General features: G+C 34.2%; 1 protein-coding gene across 1 annotated transcript in view; it reads right to left on the bottom strand.

Moving 5' to 3' along the window:
• Positions 1 to 17,866, bottom strand: part of LOC142230234 (uncharacterized) — a 487,637-nt gene that overhangs the window by 166,183 nt on the left and 303,588 nt on the right. The gene's annotated exons all lie outside the window — the stretch shown is intronic.

Raw genomic sequence — 17,866 nt, 5'->3', positions numbered from 1 at the left:
CCGAGATTTAGATGTACCCAGCAAAAAAATTTGGAAGTTCTTCCTAAGGCACAACTTTAAAAGCACTTCCAGAAGATGCACTCCCAATGATGTTCTTAATTTTAACTACCCAGGAAGTTCTTTTGATTCAATTTTTATACCCACCACCATAGGATGGGGGTATATTAACTTTGTCATTCCGTTTGTAACACATCGAAATATTGCTCTAAGACCCCATAAAGTATATATATTCTGGGTCGTGGTGATATTCTGAGTCGATCTGTGCATGTCCGTCCGTCCGTCCGTCCGTCTGTTGAAATCACGCTAACTTCCGAACGAAACAAGCTATCGACTTGAAACTTGGCACAAGTAGTTGTTATTGATGTAGGTCGGATGGTATTGCAAATGGGCCATATCGGTCCACTTTTACTTATAGCCCCCATATAAACGGACCCCATAATTTGGCTTGCGAGGCCTCTAAGAGAAGCAAATTTCATCCGATCCGGCTGAAATTTGGTACATGGTGTTAGTATATGGTCTCTAACAACCATGCAAAAATTGGTCCACATCGGTCCATAATTATATATAGCCCCCATATAAACCGATCCCCCGATTTGGCTTGCGAGGCCTCTAAGAGAAGCAAATTTCATCCGATCCGGCTGAAATTTGGTACATGGTGTTAGTATATGGTCTCTAACAACCATGCAAAAATTGGTCGACATCGGTCCATAATTTTATATAGCCCCCACATAAACCGATCCCCCGATTTGGCTTGCGAGGCCTCTAAGAGAAGCAAATTACATCCGATCTGGCTGAAATTTGGTACATGGTGTTAGTATATGGTCTCTAACAACCATGCAAAAATTGGTCGACATCGGTCCATAATTATATATAGCCCCCACATAAACCGATCCCCCGATTTGGCTTGTGAGGCCTCTAAGAGAAGCAAATTTCATCCGATCCGGCTGAAATTTGGTACATGGTGTTAGTATATGGTCTTTAACAACCGTGCAAAAATTGGTCGACATCGGTCCATAATTATATATAGCCCCCACATAAACCGATCCCCCGATTTGGCTTGCGAGGCCTCTAAGAGAAGCAAATTTCATCCGATCTGGCTGAAATTTGGTACATGGTGTTAGTATATGGTCTCTAACAACCATGCAAAAATTGGTCTACATCGGTCCATAATTATATATAGCCCCCATATAAACCGATCCCCCGATTTGGCTTGCGAGGCCTCTAAGAGAAGCAAATTTCATCCGATCCGGCTGAAATTTGGTACATGGTGTTAGTATATGGTCTCTAACAACCATGCAAAAATTGGTCGACATCGGTCCATAATTATATATAGCCCCCACATAAACCGATCCCCCGATTTGGCTTGTGAGGCCTCTAAGAGAAGCAAATTTCATCCGATCCGGCTGAAATTTGGTACATGGTGTTAGTATATGGTCTTTAACAACCGTGCAAAAATTGGTCGACATCGGTCCATAATTATATATAGCCCCCACATAAACCGATCCCCCGATTTGGCTTGCGAGGCCTCTAAGAGAAGCAAATTTCATCCGATCTGGCTGAAATTTGGTACATGGTGTTAGTATATGGTCTCTAACAACCATGCAAAAATTGGTCTACATCGGTCCATAATTATATATAGCCCCCATATAAACCGATCCCCCGATTTGGCTTGCGAGGCCTCTAAGAGAAGCAAATTTCATCCGATCCGGCTGAAATTTGGTACGTGATGTTAGCATATGGTATCTAACAACCATGCAAGAATTGGTCCACATCGGTTCATAATTATATATAGCCCCCATATAAACCGACCACCAGATTTGACCTCCAGTACCTCTTGGAAGACCAAAATGCATATGATTCAATTGAAATTTGGTACGTGATGTTAATATATGGCCTCAAACTCCCATGCAAAAATTGGTCGATATCGGTCCATAATTATATATAGGCCCCATATAAACCGATCCCCAGATTTGACCTCCAGAGCCCCTTGGAAGAGAAAAATTCTTCCCATTCGGTTGGAATTTGGTACGTGATGTTAGTATATGGTATCCACCAACCATGCAGGAATTGGTTCCTATCAGTCCATAATTATATATAGCTCCCATATAAACCGATCCCCAGATTTGACCTCCGGTGCCTTTTGGAGAAGCAAAATTCATCCGATCTGCTTGAAATTTGGTACGTGGTGGTAGTATAAAAAAAAATCCTAACCTCAAAAGAATCACCCTTTATATGCAACCATGCCAAAAGTGGTCCATATCAGTCCATAATCGTACATAGCCCCATATAAACCGATCCCGAGATTTGGTTTTGGAACCTCTTGGAGGAGCAAATTTCATCCGAGTGAGTTGAAATTTGGTACATTGTGCTAGTATATGGTCGTTAACAACCATGCCTAACTAGGTCCATATCGGCCAATAGTTATATATGGCCCTCAGATAAATCGATCCCCAATCACACAAAAATTGGTCCATATCAAGTTCATAATTGTATATAGCCCCCATATAAGCGACCCCCATATTTCAATTCTGGCTCTCGACGTACAAAAAGTCCATATCGATTCGTAATTATTTGTAGACTTAATTATACATAACTTTTTTGTCTAATATATACCATGTATGGACTAAATCACAATTTAGAAAACGATGTTAAGAAGTTTTAAGATGCCACAACCAAAGTAATTCGATTGTGGATGATAGTATTTCGTAGAAGTTTCTACGCAATCCATGGTGGTGGGTACATAAGATTCGGCCTGGCCGAACTTGCGGCCGTATATACTTGTTATAACTTGGTTTTTTCATACTTTTAATGGTTAATTTTACCTTTTTATACCCACCACCATAGAATGGTGATGGGGGTATAATAAGTTTGTCATTCCGTTTGTAACACATCGAAATATCGATTTCCGACTATATAAAGTATATATATTCTTGATCAGGGAGAAATTCTAAGACGATATAACGATGTCCGTCTGTCCGTCTGTCTGTCTGTCTGTCTGTCTGTCTGTCTGTCTGTTGTAATCACGCTACAGTCTTCAATAATGAAGCAATCGTGCTGAAATTTTGCACAAACTCGTCTTTTGTCTGCAGGCAGGTCAAGTTCGAAGATGGGCTATATCGGTCCAGGTTTTTATATAGTCCCCATATAAACCGACCTCCCGATTTGGGGTCTTGGGCTTATAGAAATCGTAGTTTTTATCCAATTTGCCTGAAATTTGAAATCTAGAGGTATTTTATGACCATAAAGAGGTGTGCCAAAAATGGTGAGTATCGGTCCATGTTTTGGTATAGCCCCCATATAGACCGATCTCCCGATTTTACTTCTTGGGCTTATAGAAACTGCAGTTTTTATCCAATTTGCCTGAAATTTGAAATCTAGAGGTATTTTATGACCATAAAGAGGTGTGCCAAAAATGGTGAGTATCGGTCCATGTTTTGGTATAGCCCCCATATAGACCGATCTCCCGATTTTACTTCTTGCGCTTATAGAAACCGCAGTTTTTATTCAATTTACTTGAAATTGGAAATCTAGAGGTATTGTAGGACCACAAATACGTGTGCCAAAAATTGTGAGTATCGGTCCATGTTTTGGTATAGCCCCCATATAGACCGATCTCCCGATTTTACTTCTTGGGCTTATAGAAACCGTAGTTTTTATCCAATTTGTCTGAAATTGGAAATCTAGAGGTATTGTAGGACCACAAATACGTGTGCTAAAAATAGTGAGTATCGGTCCATATTTTGGTATAGCCCCCATATAGACCTATCTCCCGATTTTACTTCTTTGGCTTATAGAAACCGCAGTTTTTATTCAATTTACCTGAAATTGGAAATCTAGAGGTATTGTAGGACCACAAATACGTGTGCCAAAAATTGTGAGTATCGGTCCATGTTTTGGTATAGGCCCCATATAAAACGACTTCCCGATTTTGGGTCTTGGGCTTATAGAAACCGTAGTTTCTATCCAATTTGTCTGAAATTGGATATCTAGAGGTATTTTAGGACCATAAGAGGTGTGCCGAAAATGGTGAGTATCGGTCCATATTTTTGTATAGCCCCATATAGACCGATTTCCCGATTTTACTTGTTTGGCTTCTAGAATCCGAAGTTTTTATCCTATTTTCCTGAAATTGGAAATCTAGAGGTATTTTCGGGTCATAAAGAGGTGTGCCGAAAACGGTGAGTATCGGTCCATATTTTAGTATAGCCCCCATAAGAACGATCTCCCGATTTAACTCCTTGGGTTTCTAGAAACCGTAGTTTTTATCTGATTTGCCTGAATTTGTAAATATTCTGATATTTTAGGCTCACAAAAACGTGTATCGGATTAAGTTTTTATCGGTCCATTTGACAATACCTCCATATAGACCGACTTCACTTCTTGAGGGTGTAGAAGGCGCACTGATCATTTGCTTGAAACTCAAATTTGCTTGGAACTCAAGGTAAAATTTCCAGATTTTATTTCTCGGGTGAAAATCTACAGATTTAAAATTTCAAATCAAGACGTTATTTCATAATTTTCTTGCACACTTACAATAGATTTTAATTCCTCTAAAACTCAAACAAAAATGGTTCTTATAAATCCAAAATCTGATATAGTCTTCATAGGTGAAATCTTTAAATTTATCTTCGGGAAGTGTCCTCAAGTCCTCTAGCCCTCCTGAAATTTCAAAGGAAACCCTAATATTTGGTTCATGGTGGTGGGTATTTAAAATTCGGCCCGGCCGAACATAGTGCTGTATATACTTGTTTTGTTTCAAATAGGTTAAAAACAGAGTAAGAATTCATAAAATGATAGAAATCATTTAAATTTTGTCGAAAAAAATCCTAATTCCAATCTGAAAAAAATTGTGAATTTTTGAAAATATTTGTAGTCAAACGTTTCCGACAAGCGTTAGAATCCATTAAAATTATAAAAAAAAAATTAAAAAAAATATTTATTTGACAAAATATAACAGAATTTGTTTATTTACATCCAAAACATTGAATGCGGATCACACCTAAAGAAGTGATGCAAATTCAGTCCAACAGCTGTTGAAAAAGAGGACTTCTGTCCTATGACAAGCCCATGTTAAATTCATCGTTTTTGCGTCAATTTTGCACCACTTCCGGATACAAAAAGAACATTTTCATTACTTTTTTGGCGACGATTTTTTTGCTGGGTAGTAATGCGTGGTGAACGACTGTTGTTAGTAGAATACCACTGTTCTGCAATTCTTTGCCTTTTGGTAGTTCCATAGTTTATGGTTTTAAAACTTTAATACAACATTTACTTTAGATTATTTTACAATTGTATCATCATTATCATGTGCAGACCAAGTTGTTGATACTAGCAAATTAGTTTCTTTCTGATTTCACTCTCTCCCGCTCTCGCAGACAGTCCCTATATGCTACTCAATTTCTGTTTCCTTTTGTTCAAGAGCAAATATGTTTGCAAGTTTAAATTACGTGTCTGCCACACTATCATCTGTAGCTAAGCATGGCCGCGGGTACCGGCTAACTCTACTTGCGTATGGTGGCAGAACACAAACTCTCAGGTCATTGGTTTTAGTTTTATTTGTGTTTTCCTTTTTTGTTTTGGATTTTGTTGTTCTCTGTGTTGTTTGTGGCCCATACTTCTCTACTTTTGCAGCTATTTCAATTCGTTTTTTGGTTGGGAATATTTTCTTAACCAGCTCGCTCGCACACCATGGCCATGACTCTATTGGCTTCGGGTATTTGTTGCTGGGATTTACTGCTTGAATGAGGGTTTAGTTCTAGATTTTGGTATTTTACTGCTTAAATAAATCTAGTGGATCGTCACAAAAACACAAAAAAAAACGGGGAAAAATACCATCTAACTAAAAATATAACTACTCAGAAATTTGTTGGTAGCACAAAACAAACTAAATCGCTATGGACTAAGTGTATGTGAGTGTGTGGATGTGTTGGTTGTTTGGTTGGTTCCGTTTCCTTTACTCCTGACAATAGAGCTATTTGGCAAAGGTTATTTCTTGTTCAAGCCATTGTTGTTATTTTCCCATCTATGGTAACAAATGTTGCCGGTAATGGCTAAAGCATCAGCTGGAAAAAATCACTATGTCAAGTTTTATTGTCGATAAAATAAAAGCATTGAACCGACATTGGTATCAAGTGGAACGAAATAAATGAACAGTAGAGGAACGATAGTTGGTCATAAAATTGTAAGAAATATTTGATTTTTTTAAGGGGCAAATAATTATTTTATAATCTAATTTAATTTAATTTTTAATTTTAATAAAAAAAAATAAAATTAAGCATTTATAAATTATTTTTTTTTTGATATTATATCACAAAATATTATATTAAAGTTAATAAAATTTAATTTTTTGTTTCTTTTAAATTAAAAAAAATATATATATATTTAAAATAATTTAATATTGATTTTATTTAACATATTTATTTTTCTATTTAATTTTTTAATTTAACCCATTCGGAAAATACACCAAATTCTATTTTCCCACTTAGTTTCGATTTACTTCTCGATGTAATTTTAAAGTAGAGTAAGTTATAAATATTTTCCATATTGGTGAGAACTGAAATAGATTTTTATAAACTTCTTTAACAATAGACGAAAAATATGAAAATTTGAGACAATTATTCTATTGTATGTTTTTAGTAAATGGAAATTTTTACAAAAACTATAGCTGATACCTTCACGGTTTTTTTCCCACACTGTAAAAGATATTACAGGCAAAATAGGGCTTATTTTCGTAAGGCCACACTCAAAAAAAGTTTACTTGGATCCAAAGATTATGACCTTCCCTTAAGGATTTTGGTATTGATTCCGAGCCAAAGATGCGGCGTCTTTAAAATAAAGAAATTTTTTAGCGACCTATCTGGCTTTATATCTAGGACCAATAAAATTAAAATTAGGATACATATATAATGTATTAAATTTTCATTCTCTTTTCGCGGTTTATTAATAAAGGTACTCAAGTACAAACAAATGCCAGTTTAAAACTCCAAATTATAACGGATACTTCAAAATAAAAAATGTTTTCTTAATTCCAAAAAAAAAAAAAAAAAAAACCTAAATCCTCAAAATTAGTTTTAGCCTCTATTTGAAGCGTTTTTATCTTAAATCTAAAGTTTCAATATTTCAGTTAATTTAAGGACAATTTCTTAATATCAAAAATGTGTTTCTTTACTTTGAGGAAAATTAGCCTTAATTCAAAGACATGGGACTTTAACGGAGGAACTTAAATTTACAAAACTTGTGTCTTAAATTTAATGAAAAAAAATTTTTGAAGCAAAGATTATAAACTTTATTTTAATTAAAATTTCATTATTTTAAAGGAATTTGTCCTTAATATTTTGTAAATTTCGCATCTTAAAATTTAGGTTGTGAAATCTATAATTTCAGGTAAATATTTTTTTGAGTGCATTTGGACACAATTCAAGAATCAAGTTTTCAGAACAAGCTCATATAGCTCTTGAAGTAATTGAGGTAGGTTCTCAAAATCACAATTTTTGTTCTACATGCTCTAAGTACAAGTAAAAAGAGCAGAGAAATTTAATTTTTTAATATTAGGTTTATTTCGGTAGTGAAAGGGTTAATATAAATGTAATTAAATTAATTAGGATAATTTCTTTTATTCTTATTTCTATTAGTTTTATTTTGAATATAATTTAAAATTTAAATTAATTATATGGATATATTTCTATTTTTTTATACCCTCCACCATAGGATGGGGATATATTAACTTTGTCATTCCGTTTGTAACACATCGAAATATTGCTCTAAGACCCCATAAAGTATATATGTTCTGGGTCGTGGTGAAATTCTGAGTCGATCTGAGCATGTCCGTCCGTCCGTCTGTTGAAATCACGCTAACTTCCGAACGAAACAAGCTATCGACGTGAAACTTGGCACAAGTAGTTGTTATTGATGTAGGTCGGATGGTATTGCAAGTGGGCCATATCGGTCCACTTTTACGTATAGCCCCCATATAAACGGACCCCCAAATTTGGCTTGGGATTGCTCTAAGAGAAGCAAATTTCATCCGATCCGGCTGAAATTTGGAACATGGTGTTAATATATGGTCTCTAACAACCATGCAAAAAGTGGTCCACATCGGTCCATAATTATATATAGCCCCCATATAAACCGATCCCCCGATTTGGCTTGCGGAGCCTCTAACAGAACCAAATTTCATCCGATCCGGCTGAACTTTGGTACATGGTGTTAGTATATGGTCTATAATAACCGTGCAAAAATTGGTCAACATCGGTCCATAATTATATATAGCCCCATATAGACCAATCCCCCGATTTGGCTTTCGGAGCTTCTAAGAGAAGCAAATTTCATCCGATCCGGCTAAAATTTGGTACATGGTGTTAGTATATGGTCTCTAACAACCATGCAAAAATTGGTCCATATTGGTCCATAATTATATATAGCCCCCATATAAACCGATCCCCCGATTTGGCTTGCGAGGCCTCTAAGAGAAGCAAATTTCATCCGATGCGGCTGAAATTTGGTACATGGTGTTAGTATATGGTCTTTAACAACCATGCAAAAATTGGTCCATATCGGTCCATAATTATATATAGCCCCCATATAAACCGATCCCCAGATTTGGCTTGCGGAGCCTCTTGGAAGACCAAAATTCATCTGATGCAGTTGATATTTGGTACGTGGTGTTAATATATGGCCTCAAACACCCATGCAAAAATTGGTCGAAATCAGTCCATAATTATATATAGCCCCTTGGAAGAGCAAAATTCATCCGATTCGGTGGAAATTTGGTATGTGATGTTAGTATATGGTATCCAACAACCATGCAGGAATTGGTTCATATCAGTCCATAATTATATATAGCCCCAATATAAACCCATCGCCAGATTTAACCTCCGGTGCCTTTTGGAGAAGCAAAATTCATCCGATCTGGTTGAAATTTGGTACGTGGCGGTAATATATGATATTTAACAACCATGTCAAAAGTGGTCCACATCAGTCCATAATCATATATAGCCCCCATATAAACCGATCCCGAGATTTGGTTTTGGAGCCTCTTGGTACATTGTGCTAGTATATGGCCGTTAACAACCATGCCTAACTAGGTCCATATCGGTCTATAGTTATATATAGCCCTCAGATAAATCGACCACAAATCGCACAAAAATTGGTCCATATCAAGTTCATAATTGTATATAGCCCCCATATAAGCGACCCCCATATTTCAATTCTGGCTCCCTACCTACCGTGCAAAAGTCCATATCGATTCGTAATTATTTGTAGACTTACCTACACATATCTTTATGTGTAGGTAAGTCTACAACCACTACTGTGGTACACGGTATAATAAGTTTGTGCATTTGTATGTAACGCCAAGAAATAGTGGTCATAGACCCATCTTTTAGTATACCGATCGGCTTAGAATTAAATTCTGAGTCGATTTAGCGATGTCCGTCTGTCTGTCTGTCGGTCCGTCCGTCCGTCTGTCTGTATATGTAATTTTGTGCACAAAGTACAGCTCGCAATTTAAGTCCGATCGTCCTCAAATTTGGCATAGGGCCGTTTCTTGGGACAGAGACAATCGCTATTGGTTTTGGAAGAAATCGGTTCAGATTTAGATATAGCTGCCATATATATTTATCCCCGATGTGGTCATAGTTAGCGTGTTTATCAACCGATTTTCTTGAAATACCGTACATCCAAATATTTTATGAATCTCGAAAATCTTGCAAAATATCAGCCAAATCGGTTCAGATTTAGATATAGCTCCCATATATATCTTTCGTACGATTTAGACTCATATGACCACAGAGGCCAAAGTTTACTACCGATCTTCGTGAAATTTTGCACAGAGGGTAGAATTGACATTCTACCAATGCTTTGTAAATTTGATTGAAATCGGTTCAAATTTAGATATAGCTCCCATATATATCTTTCGTCCGATTTGAACTTATATGGCCACAAAAGCCAGAGTTTTGCCGTGATTTGCTTCAAATTTTGCACAAGGGAAGACCAAAATTCATCTGCTTTAGTGGTATCATTAAGTGTGTCAAATTTTGTTAAAATCGGTTCAGATTTAGATATAGCTCACATATATATCTTTCGCCCGATTTGGACTTATATGGTCTCAAAAGCCATAGTTTTGCCCTGACTTACTTCAAATTTTGCACAAGCGGTACTTGTAACGATACTATTGTATGTGCCAAATATGGTCAAAATCGATTCAGATTTAGATATAGCTCCCATATATATCTTTCGTCCGATTTGAACTTGCTCAAAATCCAGGGTTTTGCCGTGATTTGCTTCAAATTTCGCACAAGGAGTACGTTTTGGTAGTATCGGTTTGTGCCAAATTTAGTTGAAATCGGTTCAGATTTAGATGTGGCTCCCATATATATCTTCCGTCCGATTGGCAGAAGTAAAAAAATTGTCTCCTTTATATAGCTTCCAGCAAATGTCAAGTAGTTGAGATGGTAAAACAAATTTTGGCCTACATAGGGGTGAAGGGTATAATATAGTCGGCCCCGCCCGACTTTAGGTTTTACTTACTTGTTTTTGTTTAATATACACCACGTATGGACTAACTTACAATTTAGAAAACGATTTAAGATACCACAACCGAAGTAATTCTATTCTGGATGACAGTCTTTCGTAGAAGTTTCTACGCTATCCATGGTGGAGGGTACATAAGATTCGGCCTGGCCGAACTTACGGCCATATATACTTGTTTTACTTTTTTTTTCTTTAATTTTTATTAATTTAATTATTTTATATTAAGATAATTTTCTTTTATTGGTAAATGAAGAAATATATTCTTGTAAGTGTAGGGAGAAACATTTTTGCCAATTCCGTTCTATGGTTTCTTTTCGCATATTGGCCATATCGTTCGAATTAGAGCAATGACAAAGTATTATTTGCCACACCAGTTGACCATAAAGTTCAATTCCAATTGCACGGGTGCTGTTTGTTTTCATTTCATTGATTGCACTTGTATGGCCGGGGTTTTTAGTTTTGTGTTTGCTCGCAACGTTTTCATTTTATATTTCACCAAACCAATGTTTTTTTTTTGTGAGACATGTTCTTTTCCGTGGCATTATTTGTTTTGGAATGTTTCATTTCAATTTGTGCAATTTGTAAAGGCGGTAACTTTTCCTTTCTTGTTTTTTTTTAGTGCTCGACATTTTTTATCACCCGGCCATTGGTGAAGTAGGGCATAGACTCCAGGGAATTCACGGAATGAGAATGTACTAAAAACAGAGTAAATAACTCCAAATGCAATTTAATTACATTAGTGTTCGTTTAATTATTCATCTGTGGCATTGATGGGGGAGATCAATGCGAATAGGGGTGCCAAATGTTCAGGGGAATGTGTTGACGTAGAGTCTAGGGATGACGCTTAGATTGATTGTGCTCAATTTTTTTTTTAATATATCCTTTAACGTGTTGCAATTAAACCTAGGGTTTTACTCGGGAATCTTGGGTGATAAATTATTTCTTCTTAGGGGATTGATTGACAAGGATTTATATGCAGTTCATTATGGAAGATTAATGCAATTTCAATAAACTTCCATGGTATCTCAATTGGGAGAAAAACAAGAGAAACTTGAAATTTAAGAATAAGTTAAGCTAGTAACATTTATTGATGATTCTATTCCAAGATTATTTATTATTTCATGATACCAAAAAGGGGTAACACCCACGAGGAGTATTCAGTGACATTTATGGGCGTGCAATAATGGCAGGCACCTAGATAAAATGTTATCAATAAGGGGTTTTCATTTTGTTGTTAAAGGACCACCCACCCAAAATCCCAAATACATAGAACCACATGCAATGTTACATTAAGAATTTCCAATTTAACCGCATTTTTATTTCAATAGTCCTATATTAGTTAAAATTATTTCTTAAAGATTTTGCAAACAATTCTAGTTCATGTTTTCCTACTATTTTTCTTATATTCCATTTTTTTTGAAACTTAAATCCTTTTTACAACATTTTCTATAAAAAAAAAATATTTCGACAAATTTTTCTATAGAAATAAAATTTTAACAAAATTTTCTATAGGAATAAAATTTTGACAAAAATTTCTTTAGAAATAAAATTTTGACAAAATTTTCTATAGAAACAAAATTTTAAAAAAATTTTTCTTTAGAAATAAACTTTTGACAAAATTTTCTATAGAAACAAAATTTTGACAAAATTTTCAATAGAAATAAAATTTTGACAAAATTTTCTATAGAAATAAAATTTTGACAAAATTTTCTAGAGAAATAAAACTTTTACAGAATTTTCTATAGAAATAAAATTTTGACAAATTTTTTTCTAGAAATAAAATTTTGACAATATTTTCTATAGAAATAAAATTTGAAAAAAAAAATTCTAAGGAAATAACAATTTCAACAACATTTTTTATAGAAATAAAATTTTGACAAAATTTTCTATAGAAATAAAATTTTGACAAAATTTTCTTTAGAAATAAAATTTTAACGAAATTTGACAAAATTTTCTATAGAAATACAATTTGGCAATATTTTCTATGGATATAAAATTTTGACAAAATATTCTATAGAAATAAAATTTTGATAGAATATTCTATAGAAATAAAATTTTGACAAAATTTTTTATAGAAATAAAATTTTGACAAAATTTTCTATAGAAACAAAATTTTGACAAAATATTCTATAGAGATAAAATTTTCCATTTGTTTTGTTTTGTTATTGTTGGTTTTGTTCTTTAAGCATTGTTGGTGTTTTTTATTACAGCTTAAAACCATACATTGACAAAACTACAAGTGTAGCTTAACCAACAGAGGAAAAGAATGTTTGTCAAATTTATTTGGGCAAAGCCCTATAGACTGCAAGATGGTTGGATGGACGCACATTTCGGAATTACCACATTCCTCATCAGCATCCTCTACTTGCAGCAAAACTATCAACCAATTATCAGAATAAATTCAGGCAGTTTATTTAACCCAACAAAAACCACACTTGAACCCTACGAAAAAAGGAAAAGAGATATGTTTGTTTCGAATTTATTTCGGCATAAGCCGGCTATCAATGTAAAACCTTTTTTCGGAGGGTTCAAGTGTGGTTTTTGTTGGGTTTAATAAACTGCCTGAATTTATTCTGATAATTGGTTGATAGTTTTGCTGCAAGTAGAGGATGCTGATGAGGAATGTGGTAATTCCGAAACGTGCGTCCATCCAACCATCTTGCAGTCTATAAGGCTTTGCCCAAATAAATTTGACAAACATTTTTTCCTCTGTTGGTTAAGCTACACTTGTAGTTTAGTCAATGTATGGTTTTAAGCTGCAATAAAAAACAACAACAACGAAATAAAATTTTGATAAAATATTCTATAGAAATAAAATTTTGACAAAATTTTCGATAGAAATAAAACTTTTACAGAATTTTCTATAGAAATAAAACTTTTACAGAATTTTCTATAGAAATAAAATTTTGACAAAATTTTTTTATAGAAATAAAAGTTGGACAACATTTTCTATAGAAATAAAATTTTGACAAAAATTTCTATAGAAATAACATTTTGATAAAATTTTCTATACAAATAAAATTTTCGATAGAAATAAAATTTTAACAAAATTTTCTATAGAAATAAAATTTTGACAAAATTTTCTATAGAAATAAAATTTGGTCAAAATTTTCTAAAGAAAAACAAGTATATACGGCCGTAAGTTCGGCCAGGCCGAAGCTTATGTACCCTCCACCATGGATTGCGTAGAAACTTCTACTGAAGCCGATGGCAAGGTATCTTAAAACTTCCTAACACCGTAATATATACCACATAGTCCACACATGGTATACATTAAACTAAAAAAGGCCGATTAAATACGTATATAACTAAGTTTAAAGTTTCTATAGAAATAAAATTTTGGCAAAATACAATTTTGACAACATTTTCTATAGAAGTAAAATTTTGACAAAATTTTCTATAGAAATAAAATTTGGAAAAAAATTTCTATAGAAATAAAATTTTGACAAAATTGTCTATAGAAATAAAATTTTGTCAAAATTTTCCTTAGAAATAAAATTTTGACAAAATTTTCTATAGAAATAAAATTTTGACAAAATTTTCTATAGAAATAAAATTTTGACAAAATTTTCTATAGAAATAAAATTTTGACAAAATTTTCTATAAAAATAACATTTTGACAATGTTTTCTATAGAAATAAAATTTTGACAAAATTTTCTATAGAAATAAAATTTTGACAAAATTTTCTATAAAAATAACATTTTGACAATGTTTTCTATAGAAATAAAATTTTGACAAAATTTTCTATAGAAATAAAATTTTGACAAAATTTTCTATAAAAATAACATTTTGACAATGTTTTCTATAGAAATAAAATTTTGGTAGATTATTTTTGGCTCGAGTGGCAACCATGATTATGAACCCATAGGACCAATTTTTGTGTGATTGGGGATCGGCTATATATAACTACAGACCGATATGGACCAATTTTGGCATGGTTATTAGCGGCTTTATACTAACACCACGTTGCAAATTTCAACCGGATCGGATGAATTTTGCTCCTCCAAGAGGCTCCGGAGATCAAATCTGGGGAACGGGTTATGGGGGCTATATATCATTATGGACCGATATGGACCAATTCTTGTGTGTTTGTTAGAGACCACATTCTAACACCATGTTCCAAATTTCAACCGGATCGGATGAATTTTGCTCCTCCAAGAGGCTCCGGAGGACAAATCTGGGGATCGGTTTGTATGGGAGCTATATATAATTATGGACCGATGTGGACCAATTTTGGAATGGTTGTTAGAAACCATATGCTAACACCATGAACCACATTTCAGCTGGATCGGATGAAATTTGCTTCTCTTAGAGCAATCGCAAGCCAAATTTGGGGGTCCGTTTATATGGGGGCTATACGTAAAAGTGGACCAATATGGACCAATTTTTGCATGGTTATTAGAGACCATATACTAACACCATGTACCAAATTTCAGCCAGATCGGATGAAATTTGCTTCTCTTAGAGCAATCGCAAGCCAAATTTGGGGGTCTGTTTATATGGGGGCTATACGCAAAAGTGGACTGATATGGACAAATTTTTGCATGGTTGTTAGAGACCATATACTAACAAAATGTAGCAAATTTCAACCGGATCGGATGAAATTTGCTTCTTTTAGAGCAATCACAAGCCAAATTTGGGGGTACGTTTATATGGGGGCTATACGTAAAAGTGGACCGATATGGCCCATTTGCAATACCATCCGACCTACATCAATAACAACTACTTGTGCTAAGTTTCAGGTCGATAGCTTGTTTCGTTCGGAAGTTAGCGTGATTTCAACAGACGGACGGACGGACATGCTCAGATCGACTCAGAATTTCACCACGACCCAGAATATATATATGCTTTATGGGGTCTTAGAGCAATATTTCGATGTGTTACAAACGGAATGACAAAGTTAATATACCCCCATCCTATGGTGGAGGGTATAAAAATGTTGACGAAATTTGATAAAAGTTTTTATAAAAATAAAATGTCGACAGAATTTTCTATAGAAATACAAATTTTGACAAAATTTTCCATAGAAATAAAATTTTGACAATTTTTTTTTGGAAAAAAAATTGACAAGAATTTCTATAGAAATAAAATTTGACAGAATTTTCTATAGAAATAAAATTTTAACGAAATTTGACAAAATTTTCTACAATTTGCCAACATTTTCTATAGAAATAAAATTTTGACAAAATTTTCTATAGAAATAAAGTGTTGACAAAATTTTCTATGGAAATAAAATTTTGATTAAATTTTCTATAGAAATAAAATTTTGACAAATTTTTTTTATGAAATAAAATTTTGACAAAATTTTCTATAGAAATAAAAATTCTATAGAAATAAAATTCAAAGTATGTTTGTTTATTTGTTTGTATGTTCCGGGTAAGCCCGGAAACGGCTGAATCGATTTACTTGGAACTTTCAGAGATTGTAGAGGGCACTCATGTGGTGAAAATAGGGAACATAATTTTTGGATACTTCGTTGCGAAGTATCCCTTTGTCCGGGTTTTTGAAAATTGGACCAAAGTTGACCGATTTGCTTGAAATTTTCATTGAATGTTGGGGTTGGCATCTAGGCATAGATCCGCTACTTTATTTTTCGATATTTCGTCGCGGAGGGAGACCTTCCCTTTGTCCGACTTTTTTTAAGTACAGTGAAAAAAACTAAAGTTCTCTAATTTATATGAGATTTACGGAGAACATGCGGAGAGGTTATGAAATTAATATGGGGTACCTGATGTGTTCATATGTTTACGGTGAAGGGGACCTCCCCCTTTGACCGACTTTTTGAAACTTGGAACAAAATTATCTGATTTGCTTCAAATTTTTAGGAAGATTGAAGGGGCGTCTAACCAAATGAAATGAAATCAATATGGTGTACCTGTTGTTTGGGTATTTGGTCGGGGAAGGAACCTTCTCCTTACCCCACACTTGAAGGAAAGTTTCTAGAGTTACTTGGAATTTTCAGGGAAGGTTAAGGGTGCTATCCACTTCGGTGTTTGTCGATATTTTATCGGGTCCCTTAAAAAAAATTATCAAAATTTAACCTTCTTCGATCTACTTGAAATCTACAGGGAACGTGGGAGGAGATGATTAAAATAATTCAGGTACACGATTTTTCGATATCTAGTTGGGGATGGGAAATAGTGAAATAAACTTTGTCGATTTACGTGGAATTTTTTGGGATCGTTGGGTAGTTTGTGAAATTAACATAGGATACGTGATTTTCCGATATCAGGTCGGGGTGGAGCGAAGGTGGGAAGAGGGTTCCCTTTTGTCCAATATTTTGAAAATTTAAAGTAAATGGGATTTCGGTACATAATTTTGTGAGTTTGCTGAGGCTTCTGGCAGATTTTTTTTTTTGGCAGGAAACGTAGAGGGTGCATCATTTTCCAGTATATGTTCGGGAAAGGCATGTTCTCCATGTCCAAATTTTTTACTACTTTAGCTCTTTCCGATTTATTGGACGGGAAACAGTGATCCTTTTTATGTTGCTGTAATATAGTGCTTAATTTTCCGGTATGTTGCGGAGAAGGGTACCTTCCCGTGACAAACCACACTTAATATTCAGAAGAAATATAGAAGATTGTCCTCGTACTTGAATACAGAACATTATATAAAAAATTTGTTGGAAAAGGCACACCATCTCCCCGACATTTTTTAAGGCGGACCGTTTTACATCTGCATATCCGCCGCATTTCTATCTATAAACGAAAAAGCAATTAGTCCGATTTGTTTGAAAGAATTCAAACCATTTCGAATTTGTTTTCAGCACGAAGCATATGATTGACGAAGATAACGCAAAATGTTCCTACAAAGGCGTAGCGAAGTGGTCAGGGTTACGCTAGTTTTCTATAGAAATAAGATTTTGACAAAAATCCAAATACATAGAAGCCCCTGCAATATTACTTTCAGAGATCCTAGTATTTGCTAAAAAGTTAGTAGAGTTTCAAATTTAACTACATTTTCATTTCAATATTCCTACATTAGTTAAGAGCATTTCTTGAAGATTTTGCAAACAATTCTAGTTCATGTTTTCCTACCATTTTTTGTTTTATTTTCCATTTTCGTTGAAACTTAAATCCTTTTTTCGCCACATATATCATTCCATAAGCAAGGGTTATAATGGCTATTGTCTTACCATGTCATTTTCTTCATTTCCGTAAATTTTCACCTTACATTTCCTGAAAGGAAACTCCTTTTCATTGGAGGAAACCTCAACTTTTTTTTCCACTAAACAATTCCCCCACAACATTATTGTTTTCGCCTCCGGATTTTAACCCATATATTCGGTATTATTTTTGCTTCCTACATTACCATGAATAGGTCTTGTATTTGTGT

This window comes from Haematobia irritans, chromosome 3, assembly GCF_050003625.1.
Source record: "Haematobia irritans isolate KBUSLIRL chromosome 3, ASM5000362v1, whole genome shotgun sequence".
In the NCBI taxonomy this organism is placed as follows: Eukaryota; Metazoa; Arthropoda; class Insecta; order Diptera; family Muscidae; genus Haematobia; species Haematobia irritans.
The sequence above is the reverse complement of the archived record's forward strand: the minus strand, read 5'-3'. Positions and strand labels throughout refer to the sequence as shown.